Genomic DNA, 20,546 nt, shown 5'->3' on the forward strand with positions numbered 1-20,546 from the left:
TATTACATTATATACGTAATACTAGATACAGATTTTTGGTTTGGATCAGTGAGGCTCTACCATGTGCCAACACGCTCCTGCCAAAACTGACATCCCACGAGGACTACATATCTCTTATGCTTCAGAAAAATATGTGCAGACAAACAAATGTCAATTGCAAACCATCTTGCCCGACATCTTAAGTCCTCCCAGATTATGATTCCACCTCCTTCCTCAAAAAGTATTCTTTGAAAATGCACATATTAGACATGTAACACCTATTCCCTCCTGAAATGGATGCTTTTCTTTAGACTAACCTCCTAGGACCTGAATGCCAAGGGTATCAGAAGGAGACCAGTTTGAATGCCTAATGTAAGCATTGTATTTCTTGAGGATTTGTGGAATTTTCTGCACTTTCAAAATTGTTTCCCATGAGGAAAAGTCAACAGAAAATGAAAAGCAAGTCAAAATAGAAAGTTATATATGAAATCTTCACAGCTTTAACCACTTACCAAGTTAATGCTAAAATTGACTTTAAGTCTATTCCAGCTGAAAAGATTTATCAGAGATATACAGGTTCTTAACAGCCTATAGTCATACACTATGCCCTTTTCATGGAAATTCACTTCTGCCTTTCCAAATCAAAGGTGGCTTCGCAGTACTCCCCAGTACAAGCAACTTTCACAGGGGCCTAATAATAGTGCTTGCAAAATCAAATGGTGACCTGAATTTTGACAATAGAAGAGATTCCATATTATGAACTATGAGGGTCTACTTGTCTCCTGCAAAATAATGTGAAAACAAACATATACGACATTCTGATTAAGTTTGCCTCCTCTCTTTTCTTCAACATGAATTCATAATTCGATATCAGCCTATGATCTTCTTAACATTCTAAATGAAGGTTAAAATTGCCTCTGTCAATAAGAGACAGGCTTTAAATAATTGACAAGAATTTAACTTGGCTGTTCACTGCAATAAGTTGGCATATTTCAAATGTCAGATCGCATTTGGTCATGACAAAGTACTTTCCTGTAGGGAAGAAGACTAATATTTTAAATCTTTATGATGTGTGTCATCACACAATTTAAAAGTGGTTCCGAGAGGCAATTTTTATCTGCTAGAGTGCACTGATAATTGGGCACTGCTAAATGATTTTTTTTTTCAGTTGGAAAACAGAAATGTAGTGAATCTGGTTTTTATTTCCCCATTTTAAAGGCTTCTAGAAATTATTCCTGTAGGATTCATTTTGTCAATGATTCAAACCATATGGAACAAAGGGTTTTCTACATTTTCCTGTAAGACACTGTCCCTGATGTACACCAAGTTTCAGCCCCCAATGTAATTTCTATATTTAACATTGTAAGGGTGGATTGAGAATCAGGGGGTGGGGGGGCCGAGAGTAAACTGAACTCTGGGCCCTGCGCTGCATGTATATTGCTGCACCTTTACATAGCCTGTAGCTGACTTGCGTGCCTTACAAATGCATTCACTTTTTTCCCAGTAGAAATTACTCTAAATCTCCCATAAGACTCCTTTCCTTTGGGTTTTACATCAGACACATCCTCCAAATTGAAAAATGTTGTGTAAATGAAAGATACTTTTGTTTTGATAACATCGAGTTTTATGAAGTTGTCAAGAAGAAAGGGAAAGTGCCACGGAGCAGTCTGAACACTCACTCAATCACAGACCATTTTCTATTTCTTCCAGGTATGGGATCGTTTCAAAACCTCATATTAAAATAATCTGTCTGGCAATTCCAAAGTAACGTTGAGTATGCTGACCTGGCTTCTGACAGAGATGCTCCGGATCACTGCAAAGGGGGCAATTGGGCAATAACTGCCAGAGGCTTTTCTTGCAGGTTCTTTAATTTTAGCCTTAGGTAAAGCAAAATGGCCTATGGCTATGGTCATGCTGGCTGGAAAATATAACAGCTGAGAAATGCCAGAGCACAGAGGTAGGATACCAGCACAGAATCATCTTTTCTAACTTTAAGCTGCCAAAGAATCCCAGTTTCTTGAAGGCCAGATTTTGGCTAGTGTGTACCCATGGGCACTCTAAGTTTCAGGGTGGTGGGTTGGGTTTTTATTTTTGTAAAAAAAAGGGTTCTGGGAATTTTTTCTGCAAATACATGAAACATTTTTCTAATTGTAAATTAGGTGCACTGTGTTTATCCAGCTCCAATACTTCAGTAGATGAACACATACTGTCAAAACTGTCATGGAAATTCATGCATTAGGTTCCCTATTACAGCATAACTTTAAGTATACATGTGGTTTTCCTTGAATCAGAACTCAGTATCTTTCCATTAACTTTGATGGGTTTGGGACCCATCAAAGAGAGGGTCAGATAGGTCAAAACTCCACTTTTATTTCAGATTCTCCACAATTATAACACCATGAGAGGAAGCAGGATGACAAAATCTAACGTTTTTACCAAGTCTAGACAACACAGCATGAAAAAGGCCAGGGACTCCTCTCTATTCCCTCTTTCTCCCACTGTGGCTATAACTAATAACAGCAGTAATTGTGAGAATATGGTGGGAAGGAAAACCCAAGAGATTGCTCAGTTGGAATTTGCTGTTCTCTTGTTCTTTCCTCACAACACATTTGCTTTCCTTCTGTAAGGGATATTCCATGCCACTGGAAAGTAAACAGAAAGACATACGTTGATCTGTGTGGTTAGCAAATAATTCCGAATCAATAAATTAGAGGAACTTGCAGTTTGTTTGCAGAAAAGTTGAGGAGAGATGAGAAGGCAACATTCCTACCACTTGTTATTTGTTGGGAAATGTTTGCTTAGCTCTGGGCTAAAGGAATTTTCAGATCCATTACGTCTTTGTGAAATTCCTCAGTATCAGGGTGTTATCACCAAGGTAAGGCACTTGTTCTGTTTTCTTGGTGTGTTTCAAAAGGAGGAAGAATTGCAAAATCAAATTTGGACAAGGGAAAGGATAATAAAATACCTGATTCAAGATTTTTTTACATTGAAGTTAGATTATAAGCTGAAAAATAAGAAGAATTCTTCAAAACACTGAAAGTTCATCTTAGCTATACAAACCCAGGTAAATCTTCCACTGATTTTAGACCCACATAGCACAGTTTTGAGAGTCACATGCTAACATATCTGTTTCTAACAGGTCTCACTGCCCTCTTACTGGAACAGCACAAAGGCTGCTCCCATTTGTCTCCTCCTGTGTTAGACTCTGAGCAAAGCCTCTGGCAGATTACCAGCCTGTAAACCCAATTCATTTTGAGGCTTCAGCATCTCCAAAAAACAGACCCTCAATAAAAAACACAGCAGTGACAGTGAGCAAAGGATTTTCAAAACTTACGTTCCTTGCCTATAGTTGAACAAAGCTAAGTTCTCAGGTAGCAGACAAACCCTTGCTCTGAGCTAGAAGACCCTCATGGCTGTGGGTTCTCTGCATATAAGGCATTTTCGTTACATGCTAATTAAATGAAAGCAACAGCTTGGCCATAAACATATTAAAGTTGCAGGAGTTCCATAAACCAGATGCAAATAATGAGGTAAGAAGCATAATGAAATTAAACTGAGAATTAAAGCATGAATAAATGAACTGCAATGTCTCTGCTAAACGTAACTACGTAATACTGACTGACACAAAGTTAAATCACAGTTTGTACTAAGACAGGAATATCTCAACTAAATAAAGTGCTAAAAAGTTTGCATGTATGGTCTAAGGAATACTACTTATACCCAGAATGCTTTACTCAGTGTTATGAGCATGCACATAAAATTAGGTGTTAAAAAACAACTGTGCCTCTAACCGAGAGCAGCTAAAACAATGGCCAAATAAATCAATGAAGTCTATACCATTAGGTCGGTGTGTATGTACTCAAGATGAAAAATCTTTCAAAAGGAAGAGTTAAACGTTGTTTCACACCCATTAAAATAGTTCCAAAAATTCATGCAGTTTTAAAAGACTTGACAAAAGGCCAACTGAAATTGGCATAAAGCTTTCCACAGACTTCAGTGTACATTGATCCAAGACTTCTGTTATTTCCCAACTGTCCAGCTTCTAAAAAACACAAATCATTGATTCAAACACATCTTAACAAGAGTTACAGCACGTAAAGTACAGAGACATAAAGTACAGTTTTTAGTTCTACTTAAAACAAATAGAAATATAAATTAAGAACTTCCTTGAAATATAAAGAATAAGAAGAACAGATGGCCTAAGAACTACGGTTGCTGGTTATTTAAAATTATCTGAGGGCAAAGATGTCTCTATATCTAGTACTCACATCACAATATTGTTGGGACCATCTCACGCCACAGCATATTGGAGTCTTTTCTTGTTCACTTTGTAGAGAAAATTAATGAAATTATCTTAGCTACAGTTCATTTTAATCAAAGTCAAACTCTTATTTTCTGCCCCGATGCTCTGCTAAGTCTCTGGCACATTGCACCACAAAGGAAATACAACAGACCCATCTCTGCCACCGAAGAATTCCCTTGCTGGAGGAGAGACTCCCCTAGCTCTGGTGTCCAACCTGTGGGTTTGTCTACCAGATTGTTTCCCATACTGGAATAATGAGTATCCTAGAAGCAGAAAGAGGGTACGATAGAGATCCAGAGAACATAAAGTTATTCACACAACTTAGAACCAGCTGACAACAGCCAGAAATTGCCTTTGGGCCCAGACTGGCCTTTAGAATCAGGCAGATGTCAATTTTCAAATGCCAACGTGCTGCACCATGTGCTAGAAGAAGGGAAAGGTCTCCCCATAACTCCTGTACCTCCACTCAGACTCCACCACAGACTGATGGGGAGATGAGGCCCTTCCCTCAGGTTTTATAAGCTGATGATGATAGTTCCATCATGAAGTACAGAAATGACCTCATGACCTTCAGTCTGCGCTCAGCCCTCCGTTCATTCTGCACATACTCCAGGGCAGCTGGTGGCAAGCCAGCTCAAACTAGAAACAATGTAGCTGCTAAGAGACCAGGTTATTAGCTCAGGCACAGTGTAACATTTATGTGTCTCTACATGGTATTTTGGAGCATTTAGTTCATGACCAGCAGCTTGGAGAACAGCGACTGATTTCAGCCCTATTTCAAATGCATACTGAGAGAACATCATGTGGAGATGGCAGTCCCCTCTGCATACACCAGCAGCCTGACACAAAATCTGGTCAAGACAGCAGGAAAAGTGCCAGCTGTTCAGAATGGGGTTTGGGTCAAGCCTTGAAAACGGGGTAGAGACATAGTTTTCTCACACATGCTAAGGAAACCCAGGTAGAATAAAGTCCTGGTAAGTTTGCCAACATTCATCATATGGCTTCCTCTTTCCTCCAGAGCAAGGATATTCAACCAATACTAGTACAAGGTTGTCCAAAGCAATCCTGCATCATGCAAGCAGTTTAAATAAATTATTGTTTCTTTAGAGAATCTGTAATGAAGTAGACTCACCTCTTGAGATGGGTTAAGCTGGTAGTCTGAAAAATACGTGAGACTATAACCTTACTACAGTCATAAGAAAAACTGCTTCCAAGAATTATAGCCAGCTGAACAGCCCAGCCTGACCTGGAATTGTACATACCTGTTATCACTAACTGACTTTTTGAGAGATGGGTTATTGAGCACCTCTCAGGTTAGGGTCAAAATGTCAATGCTCTGGAAAATATAATCAAAATGAGCAAATTAAGATGTGAAATTAGGTAGAAAAAATGACAAGCAACATATCTGGCAAAGCAGAAAGAAGGAGCCAAATTGCAGAAAGTGTTGCTGAGGTGAAAGATATCTTTACCCTTGGGAAGCATCATGAGCAAACAGCCAAACCAATGGCAGTAAATCATGGTAATTAAAGTTCATTCCCTCTTCGCTATGACCTAGAGCTCCTTTTCTGGGTGGTAACTGCAAACGGGACAGCAGCAGCTAACAGAGCTAAGGTGTGTTTTACCTCCAGAAGCTATTTTTGTCCCACTCAGAAGGGCACTTCACACAGATGTGCCCACGTTGCTGAAGCACTGGGTAAATGAAACAAGCTTCTGAGACACAGTGACAGGGGTACGACCCATGATTCTCCAGCAAAAAGTGACAAGGCTGGACCCTAAATCCATACCCATGTCGTTAAATAAATTACTGACTTTTAAAGAGTGTTAAGCACCCAGGAGCTCCCACTGAGCTGAACATTGTCTCTGCAAGCATTTCCAGAGTGCATTTATACCAATTTGGGAAAGAAAATGTTCTGGGAAACTAGTGAGAATGGACTCTCATGAGGCTTCCAATAATACACATGTATTATTGAAGTCAGAAATCCCACGAGTAAAACTCAGAGCATGTTCATTTTTGATCCTATCCCAAACCAGGCAGCACAAAGGCATGCAAACACACTAAATGAAAGAAAGAATTTAAGTTAACTAAACTTTTCCCTAGCTTTTATGTTTGCCAAACAAATTCACCCATTCTTCAGAAAAGTATCAAGTCTGTATGTGGGCAGTTACTGACGACTACCCTGGAGTCAGGGAAGTACAAACGTGATGTTTTATTGGACTGGGTCCTTGGCTGATGAGAGTAACCTCAGCAGATCTTTACTGATTTTCACCAGATTGGAATATCTGGCTTTGTACCACAGCAAATGTTTAGGTTAAGTTAATGGCCTTTATACACACTAAAATATTTTTATTGTGAAAGAAGCATTAGCATCACTAATTGTTGCCTATTCTGACTTGAGAATTGTACAGCAGATCACATTTTTCTTTAGATTCTAAGTGACTCACAAAAATAACTCAATTTCTTCCATTTTCTAACATAAGATAGATTTCTTGCAAATGTAAAATGTTAAAGAGTTTGTAACAATATAGCATTTTATTATCTGAGGATCTGACAGAAGGAGAGTACGATGTTTAAATTGCCTGTCTGAGTTAGTCATGAAAGACTACTCTGTTTAGTTACTCAAAAGAAGTGCTATGCAGAACATTCAGCAATTATTAAAACAAGGTAACAAAATTACATGTCTTTAATTATTCCTATATGAACAAAGACAGTGTTATCTCTGAATAGTGCCTTTGTATTTCTGCAGTTGACTGAACTTGTTTAAAACATCTTTATGCAACCCTCTGTCAACATATGGTAAATAAGGAAATTTTCTTATTTGTTCCTCCAGTTAAGGTAAATGAACCAGTCACACTGGTATTTAAATGTATTAGATTGGTATTTATAGCAGGGTAATGAGATATGCTAGAACCAACACAAATTTGATTGCTTTGCCACAGATTAAATACTTGCTTGTCAGTACGTGAGCACCCTCATTTTTCATGGGTTTTTTTGTTTGTTTGTTTGGGTTTGGGTTTTTTTTTAACAGAAGTAGGTATGATAAATGAACAGAAGAAAAACACTAATGTAAACTTACAGCATTATGACACTAACCATACACTAATAATATTTAAGTGCCCAAAGTCAACCAAGTTGCACTCAAGATCACTTCATTAATGATTTCATCAATATGGCTCTTTGGCTTGCTATAATGGTTCTGGAAAGCAATTAGCTAAAACCAACAGCTTGAATTTAAGCTTGGTAACTGTACAAGCACTTGGGTATGGCCTGTTTAAGCAAATCCCTGCAACTGTAAGATAAAATCATGATACTTTATTACTTATGACAGTTCTGAAATCCATCGCAAAGTAAACAGGAAACTGCAGGGTTGTTTTATGAATGCATCTATGCTTCACTTTTCCTGTCTTCCAGTTGATTAGTTACTTATGGTACACCAAGAATAACAGAACAAGTGACTTCAGAAGGTAGCTTAGTTAGTCCCCTAATCTAGCATCCCATGTAACCGAGTGCATGGTTTAAGAGAATCCTTAAAGCGTGAGAAGAGGTGAACCTTTTTGGCAATTTTGAAGCGTAGAAAACGCAGCCCTCTCTGTTCTCTCGTTCTGTGTAACAGCACAAAACAAAAGCACCATTTATGTTCCTCTTAAATCTCTGAAATGTGACTTCAGGATGCCTAGATCTTTAACAGACCTTTGGACAGGGCAGAATTTCACCCTAAGGATGATTTCCTATGAATTATTCATGCTGCTCAAAGGATTAGGTGCAATGAAAACGTTCTGGCAAGATTCTCCTCCTCATTTGTGTACAGCTAATTGATTTTATGTGGATGAAATTCAGATGTACTAATATTGTGGGGAAAGTACATGCCTCCTTAATGAATCTTCTGCTCCTATAGTTGTGATAAGGGCAAACCCAGGAAGATTAAGGCGTAGTGACACAGAAAATGAACAGCTTAAAAAAAAAAAAGAGAACTGATGATAGATAACTAAAATCAGTACTTGGAAATTCTTTTCCATAGGTACTTAGCATTAACAGATGCTTGCTTGAGTGTTTCTGATCAGGAACATTCCTCCCTATCAGACACACAACTCCAAACATTAAAAGTCATGAATCAGGCCTTGCAGGAAACAACACTATAAATTGAGATTTTTTTTTAAAATAATGCCAAAAGACTTTGGTGTTTTATTTTCTTTCTGATTTCTTGAACCATTTTCAAATGAGTTTTATAGAAGTTTTTTACCTTTTATCAAACTTCTGGTGTTTTTTTAGTGAAAACAGCTTGTCCTGTGATGATGGGACTTTGGCAGCTGGACCTTTCAGAATCATGAGTGAGAGCGGCAGATAAGTGCGAAAGACTCCTGTTCCTTACAAGATACCCTGATGAAGTTGCAGCCATGAGAGAGAGTGACTTACCTAATGCACTTGGACACCACATAGGGCTAGCCGATGGTAGACCCTTCACTCTGATCAGAGGTCTTGGCTTCAGAGTCACTTACATGGACTGCATCAAAGCCCCAGAGCAAATGGTCTAGGCAGTGGCAGTTCACTATCCATACCCACTTTTCCCCAGCAAAGATCCTCCAGCTTCACCCTGGCAGAGCTGATGCAAATGAATTTGAAGGGGGCAGAAGATCTGAGCCTGTCTGACCTGGGATAATTTGCATTCAAACAAAATAAATCCAGCTCAATTCCCATAGCAATTTTACTTTGCTATGAATAGCTCAGGCAGCTCCAATAACGAGGAGCTCAGGTTACATCTGATTGCCAGCTGTATTGCTTACTAAGAAGTTAGGTCAGTGGTTCCCAACCTTTTAATTTTCCTTGTTGCAGTATACATTGCTATGGATTAGTTACATGAGAGAGTGGTCACAAGGAACTCTGTAGGGAGCAAAGTATCAGCTTTGCTGATATTCCACATACACAGACATATACATATGTTGAAATATCTATGTGGGAAGGAGAAAGGGAGGTGAACAAAAGAGCTTAGGCCTTTAAGGGAATGGAAAACAAGAAGTAAAGATGGCCCAAGAGTAAGATTGTCAAGCTGGCGTCTGGGTTATCTGGATTAAACTCCCGGTTCTTCAGCAAGTCAGCTTCTCTGTGCCTTGTTTCTCAGTTTTATAAGCAGGATTTTGTAATTAACCCATTAAATGCTCAAGAGAGACTTGTGAAGGCTCACATTTGATCCTAGTTGGGCTGTTCTATTCAAATGCCTCTATCTTCCTCACTATAAGCTGCAGCCTGGCCTTCAGGATGTCACTCAGTAGCTTGAGCTGCAATCAGGTGACCAGTTGCACTACGCACAGAAGGTGGCAAGATAGCTAGGTATGTGCCACCTGGCAGGGATCCATGCCAGAAAGTGCCCTGTTCAAAGACACATTCCGCAAACAGGTCTCTGCCCATTATCTGTCCCTTGGCACATCATAGGAACAACTATGCTACATGGTATGTGACCCAGAAATATGCAGTCATGTTTACTGGAGTCTGAGAAGGTTGGTAAGTTTGCTCATAACTAGGAATTCCCTTGCTATAATGCTTTCTGGTTTTTACATGCCTATAAAGCATAGCTACTTGGCATCACTGTGAAAGGGGGAGGAGGAAATAAATTTCATCTTCTCTTTTGCTGTAATTGCCTCTTCTAAACAGGACAGCAGCCTAGGTGTGTCTGAACCACATTTTTTTTTTCCAGGAAATGGCAATTCAGTAAAACATGGAATGTAATTCATACTATTAAACCTGAAGCACAGGGCAGCAGCGTCGCAAAGATTCACTCAGTTAAAACAAGACCTCATCCTTTTCTCAGTTTTTCAGAACTTTAAGAAACCTGTACAACAGCAACTCGATGTAACATTTAGATAACCATACAAACTATACAAACATCCTTAGCATCCAGATCTTAGTTAAAAATGGGCATTTGAATAAGTTAGTTATTTGCTAAGATTAATGTAGTAACTTACGTCTATATTGCATGTCATGAAAAAGCCTCATATTTGTTGGTAGCATTTAAAGCCATGAAACCTTCCTTCAGAATATTATATTGCCAAATATAACACAGGTCCAAAGACTCTTTGCTTTCCTACTTGTAGCCAAATGCTACCAATCAGCAGTGCTCAGACATACTGCATTAATCCTTGCCCTGCTTTAAAACTGCACATTCATTCACACTCGTCTCTCCCACAAGTTGGCCTATGTTTCTATTTTAAGGGAATGATGCACAAAGGTGAGCATGCTATAACTGCTCTGCTAGTGTTCAGTACGTAACTGTACTGAAATTAAAAGCAGGAAATTTGGGTGGATTTGTCCCAGACTGGAAAAGTTTTTAGTACTATTATAAATGAAAGTTTGATGAGAAGTAATTTTCAGTACAATTTTCTAACTACAGAAATCTCTGTAGTAAAAAACCCTGTGATGACATGCAAAAACTACCACAAAAAGGTCCCGATCTGGTATGAAATAAAGCACTATGCCATGACTGTCTTAAAGCGGAAACAGTAATACTATCTTAATATTGGTCCAGATTTTCAGCATAAGTACAGTAAATCCATTATTCAACCCAATAAATCAATTTACATCTCCTGACATCCTGTCTACTGACAGGGTCAAGGTACAACGTAGAAGTCTAAACCAGTATGTGGACACAACATTTTCCAAGTATTCAGATCCATGTTTGACTTGTACTTACTGAGTAGGCCTGCAGAACTAAACTGGTCATGAAAGGTTACACTCATTTTGCAAAAGGAGACTTTAGTATAAGCCTGTCAATCATGTGACACTTTAGCAGGAAAGAGTCTTAAGAAAAGTATGAAAGATGGTGTGGGAGCAGTCTCTTACATCTTTTCACTGAAGAAGTCAGTTGTATTACACACCTCTGAGAATCAGAAATAAGAACAGAGGACAAAGCAGCAGCTGAGGAGAGGACATAAAGGTTCCCATTTCAACAGAGTCCCCCAGGAACTGATGCAAGAAGGGAGAGCTTTGCTGGGTCAGCAAGCACCATTTGCTGTGATTTTCAATAAAGTTAATAGCCTTTCTTCATGAAAGCATTTGTACAGTAGAGTGTTTTCAGTGCACTACCTTACATACTAAGCTCTCAAAATGTATTTGGTGGAGCACCAAAAACCTAAGTAACACTGTGATGATCTCTGAGATCCCAGGAAATAGGAAAGATAAAGTGACAAAGGGAAGGTTGTGCCTGAAAGCAACATTTTCTTCTATGAGATAGTATTTATATTAAATTGGTTCAAGAAATCTAGAAATTTATCACCACAGATGCTGCCATTATGTTAAACACTATAGGCCTTCTCATTGAAATAAAAATGCAGTAAAGTCAAGGAAGATACAATTACATGGAATTTGTTGGCTGCCCATCACACTGCAGTTATAAAAGGATAATAAAAAAAAAAAGTAGCAGGAGATTTAGGAGACAAAATTTCCTAAGCAGCCTGACCTACTTTCTGCAATGAATCTACTGAGCAGTAGGTTAAGCAAAGGTCAGGTTAAGCATAGGTTAAGAAAAAAGCCCCAAGAGGAATGTGCTGTCAGGGTCACAGAGGCTCTGGGACATCAGGAAAATGTGTGAGTTACAGACACTTCAGTCTCATAGGTAGTTCCTAGTCCCAGGGCCTGAGTGTGCGCTCTGCTGCATCCTGACACCACAGAACACGAGACGTGAGTTTGCTCCATGCCACACTGCAGCCAGTGGCTGCTCTCTGTGGACTCCAGGCATAACCCGAGTTCAAAGACACATTCCTTTAATAAGTGCTGCACAGCTTAGCTGCTGTAGCATCATAAGCCCTTACTTAGAAATCAGGATACCCTTTGTGTGCTGAGAAGTGCTCAATGAGTCAAATAAGTAGCGCATCAAACCACACCAGCTCCCATATACAAGAGATAATTTTTCTATTTTCATAGGCAAGGATTAGAAAAGCGAACATGAAAAGTGAAAAACATGGTCCTCCCACTCCGAGTCTTTCTGAAGCTCCATGTCACTCACAGAGCCACTGATTTATCATTCTCAGATTCTAACTTCTCTGCTAGACCCTGTCCTCAAGCCCCTATCCCTCACATTCGTGTATCCCTGACTTTTCCACGAAACAATCTGGCTGCTCAGTGGCCACTAAAGGGGCACTGCCTGCCAAAAGACTACTGGCATGAAGGTAGGCAAGCTCTTTTTGTGCCTACACATCTTCCTACATAAGATTATATACGCTTCCAGGAGTTAAAGTGCAATCCTGCCACTTCTCAGTGTGAACTTGCCCAGCTAAATGTGTCATAGCTATGCAATCCATCTGGATCATCAGTCATTTACTCCACCTTTTCTTCTTTCCAGGTGGTAATGTAAAGAAAGGAAAAGCCAGAAGGACCTCTTGTTGTGAAACATTTCCTCTCTTCACAGCGTGTTACACTATACACTCCCACAGCATAAAACCAGCAGTGTTAATGTGCTGTGGAAGTAAATTAGTCACAAATAGCACCATAGGGAACTTAAATATTTTCAATGTATACCGTATAATCAGGAAATGCCCACCCTCTTTAACTATCAGGAACAAAGAAATTGAAAGCTTTGTAATTTTAAACTGCCCATCAGTTGCTATGAATCAATCAAACATCTTGCTGTGGAAAGCTAGCACGCACAAGAATGCTGGTAAGATAAGAGAGCTTTTAAACTACACTCCCCATCCTGTTGGAATAGTTTCAGCACAAGATTCCACATTTAATCACCCCTGTCCAGAGCTTCTCTTTACACACTTCCACTGAACCCCTCAAAAGGATGAGAATAGGACATGGAACTTCCGTAGTTTTTCATGTTATTTGTACTAATTCTCCAAATCTCACCTATCCGAAATGAATTTGATTTTTTAAAAGAGTAAATAAATTTTATAAGATAATTTATAGACTTCTAGTGACTAATTCCTTTAACATATACTAACATACAATGACAGAAGTCATGCAAGACTGATATACATCCTCTACATTAACATTTTTTTGCCATAACCCTACATCCATCCACTTACTATAAAAATAAGAGACAAATCACTTCAACCTTCTCTTTAAAATTTAAAATTTAAGTCCCTTCCTGGAAGAAACATGAAGGTGTTAATTTAAATGATAATTACTATTTTGCTAGCGCATAATATAGTTTTGAATGGCAGAAGAGACAACAACTGTAAAGAGCATTGCCTTATGCAACTTTATAGAAATACAAATATATTAATATTTCACAGACAATGGACACTGACTTGCACTGTCCTTTGTAAAATCAAGATTAGAGGACTGGTACCAGTTCAGTGCATTGGTATAGATATGTATGTATATATAAATTTATCTTCCTTTTCATTGGCAAGTAAAATGCAAAAAGTCAGGTCTAGAGGCTAAGTTTTCATTAAGGGTATGTGGCAGACCCATGGAGGTAGCTTGGAGCACATGGGCACCATTCAGAGCAGGCTGACAGTAAGCAGGAAACACAGCCCCATGGGGGAATGCTCTACATCTTCTGTTAAACCACAACCACCCAACAGAGCAGTGGGGTGTGGAGGTAGAGTAACCTTTGCTATGCACAAATGCCAGTTTGCAGAAGACAGACCTTCATTCTGGGTGAACAACATTTCCATTTTGTTTCTCACATTATGGCATCTTCCTGACTTTCCCAAACACTAATCTTAAAATGATTAAATACATAATGTGAACAGCCACAACAACAACAAAAAATATACTATTCCCTCAGCCCTCAAGCTACTTTAACTAATTTAGTGTTGTGGTGCTATTCTGTGCACCAGAAAGCTAGTTTTCAAGAAACACTTGGAAAATTACAACAAAAATAAACTGCTCATGGCACCCAAAAGTTGAGAACCTGTGAATAGAACCAGTGCAATATTCATGGGCCAAACCAAAGTCTGGCACATTTTTGTTCCCAGCCTCAACTGCCTATGCATCAGCCTCTCTTTCCGATTCAGCTACTGATCCAGATTGTCTTGCCATTGGTATTTCATCTGTCACACAGGCTGATGGAGAAAGCAAGCCTTTCTCACCATACCATTAGTCTGATGTTCAATGCACATGGCACCAACTGTATGCTGTTCTGTCACAGCTCCCACCCGGTATTTGGGTTCATGCATGGTCTTCATTAAGTGAGACCTGCAGGACACACTGTGCTTCAGGCAGTTAAAATGACCACCCAGGACTCTCTGGTAAGCAGAGGAATCACAGAAATCAGAGGACTCAATTAACTATTTCTATGTAACAGACTACATGTTCTCCGCTCTGCAATTATTCAGCTCTCCTACCAAGAGCAGATGATGAACGAGGTCTTGCCTCCTACAGGTGTCCCCAGGATAACAAGTGATAATATCCTTACAAATTTTTGTAGATCAAAAACTGTGAAGTCCATCTCCTGTCTAACAAGGGAAACAAGCCTCAAAAGCTACTTTCTTCTTTTACTCCCAATATCAGACTTGACTTAATCAGGACTTGATTGGGATTAGGCCAAGTAACCTCTTTACATTTACTCTTGACCTCACATTTTTTGATGGCCATCTTGCTTCACTCACTCCTTCATTGTCATAATACTCTGGCAGCACAGCAGAATGAAAACAGTTGGCATTAGTACACCGAAATGTATCTGGCAGCTGCAGGCACCAGATGCCAAGCACTTCAGTGTGTTTTCTAGCAGTAGTAGCAGCAGCTGGTTCTCTGGGAAACTGCCTGAACTCCTGCCTCATTTCACTCCTGGCTGTTACTAGTCCAAGTGGTCCATAAGAACAGCATAGGGTCAGTCTGCAGATGGGTTTCTTTGCCCTTCAAGTAGGCTGTTTTCTTCCACCTCACTTCTGATTCAGTGAAATTTGATTATACAGCACCACCTTGGATTACTTACAAGATGTGTTTTGGGGCCTGCCAGTAGCAGCAGACATGCTTCAGTTTCTTGACGAGCCAGTGGTACTCTCCATTTGCAAAATGTCTTTCTAAACGACATAGTAATTGGAGTAATGTTTCCCAAAGAAATGGTGTGCCTCTTGACTCAAAGGCCAAGATGATGCAGGGAGGAAGAAAAGGCTCCTGAGGCCAGTTTCTGATCTAAAGCAGCCAGCATAAAACTTTTTATTCACTACGAGCTTTAGATGAAGCCCATGAATCAGCAAATACCTGTTAATGAGAGTGGAAGATATTGTGCTGCACAAATCAGTAGACATCAGCTGCTCACTTCAGTCTCAGCCTGCAAATTGTCCTTTTTCCACCCCTTTGCTCAAGCTTTTGCCGCTAGAGGCAAGATAACTATCTGATCATCAGTACATGATGCTGGGAGTGGGAAAAAAAAATACCCATATGGCCTTCAGCGTGGTTTGTAGCATGAAGAGAAGCCAGCAAACCGGGAAAACCTACTGGAGGCTGGAGATACTGCTGTAGTAGGCTGGTCTCTACAGTGATTTCACAGCCATCTATTGCAAACAATGTAACATAGAGCAGAATATAACAAATGATCCTTTGTTAGACAAAGTAGCAAAAAAAGTGCAAAAGTGACAGAAGCATTTTACTTGGCCCTACTGTAATCATTCACAGTGGGCTGCAAAAAATTCACCTCAGCCCTAGCCCAAGATTGGTATTTAAACATCTAATTTATACTTGTATTCAACAAAACAAATAGCATGACTTTTGTCAAGTGTTAGCAGGAAATGAAACTGGGTAGCCAGATTTTTAGAAGCGTTTAGTCTTTCTTCTCCAATACTGTGTCACAGCACTTACACCTATCCCTTACCATGACCAGCTTACACCTCAATTACAATATTGACTTGAAATATTTCTTGAGGTTTAGTCTAGCCTAATAGACTTAACTGTTTTGATGACTTCTTCCTAAAAAAAGAACGCGTGTGGCATAAGACAAGCCTGCTCAAGATAGAATTATTTTAAAATGCTCACTCTTTTTACTGAAGTGCAATAATTTGCATAAAGAAAAAGCAAATCTGTTTTTAATTTCAAGATTTAAAAAACCTAATTATATTCTGGTGTTATATAAATTCTATATCTCATGGCACAGAAACTGCAGCTCTGAAGAGTAATCTACGTTTCATTATTTTGTGTATTCTGCCACAGAATATAGTATTACATTCTTAAATTAGTTGGAAGTCACACTGTGCTGCAGAGTATAAAAACAAAAGTGAGGGCTCAAGCTAGGTCAAGCATATTTTGCATAGGTCCATTAAAAATCTCATATCATTAATATTAATAAAGATGTTGAGACACAAAAGTCCTTCAATTAACATATATTAGGCAGGCAGGCACAAGTATTCAAGTGATCCCACTGTGAACAGCAAGAATCCAGTCCTCAAAGAATAAAGCCATGAGTGCGCTGTGTACATAGTGAAGCAGCTAGAAATGGTAATGCCACAGAAGAGTGAAAAGGCAATGCCCTATTGTCTGTGCAAGTAAATATCACTTTATTGCCTCAGCTTCCTCTTCTGTTAAGCAAGTTTGTGCTGGGCCTTGTTATTCCAGCAAGAATAACTTCAAGACCTATTATCTTTGTCATCAAACTTTTTACTTTTGCTATTTTTTGGCAGGAACTAGCTGGGCAGCCATACACAAGATTCAGGAAAAGGCTTTCATCTGACTACACAACTTGTTTGCAGATTTCCCTAGCTTATGAACTAACATTGTAAAAAAGAAATTAACTTGCATGTTCCAGAAATTACTCTGGACAATAATGGTTCCCACGGTACTGAGCTTCAACCATCAAGACTCATTCACTTGCATATGACCTGATTATTTGACATTTCTTCACCCTCATTCTTAGTGACTTCCAAGCATGATAAACAGTAAAAGGTTACCGATGTCAGCCTATTATAAGCCAGGATGCTGTTCTCATCTAACACACAGTAAAGCCACTACTGATGCTTAATTAATACATGTTTGTAAATTGTGCTGAGCTGCAAGGCATTATGATTTCAGGTTTCTTCCGTAAATGTTTACCTTGAAGCTTTAGTCAATGCTGTACTGTCTGAACCAAGGATAAGTTCTGCTTCCATCAGCTATTCACATAGCTGGTCAAATCACTGTCAGAGCAAATCAATGGGAAATTCCTTTAGCATACTGTAATTTATGGTAGACCTGCAGCAACAGAACTGGGATTAAAACAGGATAAGAAAAGGCAAGAAAGAACCAACATTTCTGCTCCCAGTGACATGATCAAAAAGACAGAGGAAAACCTTGTTTGTAATGTAATTATCCATTAAAGTTCAATTCAGATACCATTTAAGGACTATTCAGAGCCTTCCTAACACCAAATCACTGGGTTTTAGAAAAAAAGATATCGAAGTCCAAGTTTCAGCTGATAAAATTCACTGTAGCTCCACTGCTACCTCTCACTGCAGCGATAACTAAGTTTAACCCCTGTCCTGCCAGCTCACTGTGAGAAGGCCATTACAAAGTGAGGCACATAGAGCTAACAGCTTTTGTATTTGGTCAGGAGTCAAGTCAGAGGGAACAATTCTGATGACCGAAAAGGCTGCTGACTTTAGTGGGGGTAGGGCTGCTATTGGGTTATCACTTGACATTGCAGCTTCCAAAAAATGAAAGCAGGTATTTTCTAGGAAATCCCTAGACAGCTATATATCTATTAGCCAACAACATTACTGATGCTCAGGAGGGAATGAAATCAGATACAGATAGCTCTAAAACTGTCTTAGAGAATTGACTAATACATTATTGGCATCACAGCTCTTGATGGCTTTGTCTAGCATGGTCCCAGCTTTTATCTTGCCTCCATCCATGGATGGCAAATTTCAAAACCACAGACAGTTGACTGAAAACAGTCTTCAGACCTCCACCCTTTTCTCACTGTTGGCAGTACTGGACAGCAGTCCCAGTGATCAATCTACCATCTCTTTCGAAGAGTATGGGACATGCCGTGCATCAGAAACACAAACCCTTCCCTAAACAGTTGCAAATTAGAAAACATTATCATCTTAAATATCTTGTAGACTTAAACACAGCTGTGACACACAAAAACAGTAGGTGCCAAAATGACTGAGGGACTTAGAGAGCTGGTAACAAACTCCCAGTGATGATTCAGACCAGTTGTAACTGGGCAGCCTTTGTTGAAACAAAGTTCCCAACCAAGTACAAGTGTGCAAATCACACAGCTGTCATTTATAATCAGAGCACTGGTTTTGCAGAGAGGCTAAGGAGGGAGTAAGCTTGGAGGGAAAAAAACAACCAAAACAGTTTAAGAACAGTTCTGATACCACTGTTTGCTCAAATTAAGTGGACTGTGCAGCAGGGCCAGGGCACAGCCAAGACACTCATGTGATTTCCACTCTACAGCTATGTGTCAGGTACAGAGCTCTAGGAGTGGGCTGCTTGAGTTGGATTTGAACTAGTTTCACAGACTGTCATTGTGTTTTGGGTAAATAAAAGCCTTTACACTCCTGGTCTGCAAACCTAGTATCTTCTTCAAACACCTCTGAAGTGGAGAAAGAAGAGGAAAATGACAGAAAGAAAATCTTGTCTAGGTTAATTATTAGCGACTAAAAGCTGCTATTAGTTATTAGAATCTGCCTCTAGAAAGAGAAATACTTCAGACGTTCAGCAGTTCACAGCTGTGCAAAAGAGACTATGTTGCATCTCGGCAGCAGAGATGGTACAGTCCAAATGAAAATAGTGGCGCTTAAAATAAAAATCCTCATTTACATCAAAGGCATCCTGTTATGAAGAGGTCAAGTCTGTGCAGACAGGTCATTCTCTCCTGACCCTTACGAAGGCATCTGACTATAAGCTTCTCTCTTACGGAGTAGGGGAAGTGTGGGAACTAAGCTTTATGGAAAGACTTTGCTACAGCAAGAAAAGTGCTGATGTTTCAAGTATAGAGGGAGTCCACTAATTCCTTTAGAAACCATGATAACACTGCTGCTTAACAAGAAAGGCCAGGATGACCTGCAGATCTATGTACAAATGGATGGCTCTCTGCTTCTGGAACTACTTTATGGGTGCAAGCAGCGGTGCTCGCAAGAGCCTGAAGTCTGGTTTGAAATAGACAAGCAAACAATTTCCATGCTCTTCCTGCCAGCTAAGCAGGAACGGAACAGGGGAAAATGACTGAGAGGACCAGCTCCTGTGGGCACTCTTGTAAGCTGTTTGGCATCCACAGCCCACTGTGGTCAGGCTGATGGAGCCGAAGTGCTCTCGGTCACGTAGTAATTCCTCCACGTATGTTCCAGGTTTTCAATTTTTCAATATAAAAACTGGAGGAAATGCAACCTCTATTACTTTTCCTGTCTGCAGAAGCAGATTATTTCTCCATCATTAATCCTCTTCAACTCCATTTCTCACCCATTCAGGAATCAGTAGGGTCAAAATGCCTGGGATAAAACTGTCTATGTCTTGCAGAGCTAAAGTTGGAGTAAAACATAAAACTTATCAGACAGATATGGAGAAGGGCAATCAATAATCTAATCACACAATTCATCAACAGTCAATTCAATGCAGAGACTAGAAACAGTGTCTTGTATCTGTCTACTAGAATTCAAAATATCTTCAAGAATATGGCTTTTCCTGATTGTCACCTCATTTTCCTGTATTTTCGTTTTATTTTCATCGTTACCATATTATGGCAAAATGTCCATCAAAACAGTGGAAAAAATTATGAACTTGTAAAACACAGTTTGTGTTTTATAAAGAATGGAGATGTAATGGTGTGCGAATATAAAGAAAGTCAAAGAACTCATACACCAGATGCTGTTCATGTTGTGCTGGTATAATGGCAGAAGATGTAGAATTTGTATATTGGCTTGTGGGCAGACCAAAAATAGTTTTGAGAATAAGTCAAATCACCAGTTCTATACTTAGTTTTTCTTCAGGGCCCCAGTGGGCCAAATCTTGTCCTATTTTTACAGCTGTAGGTTTCTAAAGGAACCTCATTGCAAACGGCAATTATTTTGTACTTTTACCAGCAGTCTGGCTTACTGATTTTGATGGGAGTTTGTCTGCATAAGAACCTTGGGATTTGTCTTAACATATTTAATTGGACTTAAAGTGTGAGCTCTAGGAATAAGAGGCTGTTGTTAGCATGAACTTAATGCTAATACAGGGTGCAATTAAATGACTACAAAGAATGGGTATATGAATTGCCTAGCCTGCCTGCCTCTTTGGTGGCCAGACTGCATTAAGAAGCTTTAATTTTGTGGCTTCTTTGATACTTTGAGCACAAAGTCCTGCCCTCAGACATGCACACACAACTTCCATTGAATTAATGCATCTCCTGTTTATCTCTCAGTG

The 20,546-nt window shown here is 39.4% G+C and overlaps 1 protein-coding gene across 1 annotated transcript in view; it reads right to left on the minus strand.

Annotated features, from left to right (window-relative positions):
- The window catches only part of ADAMTS18 (ADAM metallopeptidase with thrombospondin type 1 motif 18), a 79,799-nt gene that overhangs the window by 51,933 nt on the left and 7,320 nt on the right, over window positions 1–20,546 (minus strand). The window lies entirely within an intron of this gene.

The sequence above is a fragment of the Falco cherrug genome, chromosome 14 (assembly GCF_023634085.1).
Source record: "Falco cherrug isolate bFalChe1 chromosome 14, bFalChe1.pri, whole genome shotgun sequence".
Classification (NCBI taxonomy): domain Eukaryota; kingdom Metazoa; phylum Chordata; class Aves; order Falconiformes; family Falconidae; genus Falco; species Falco cherrug.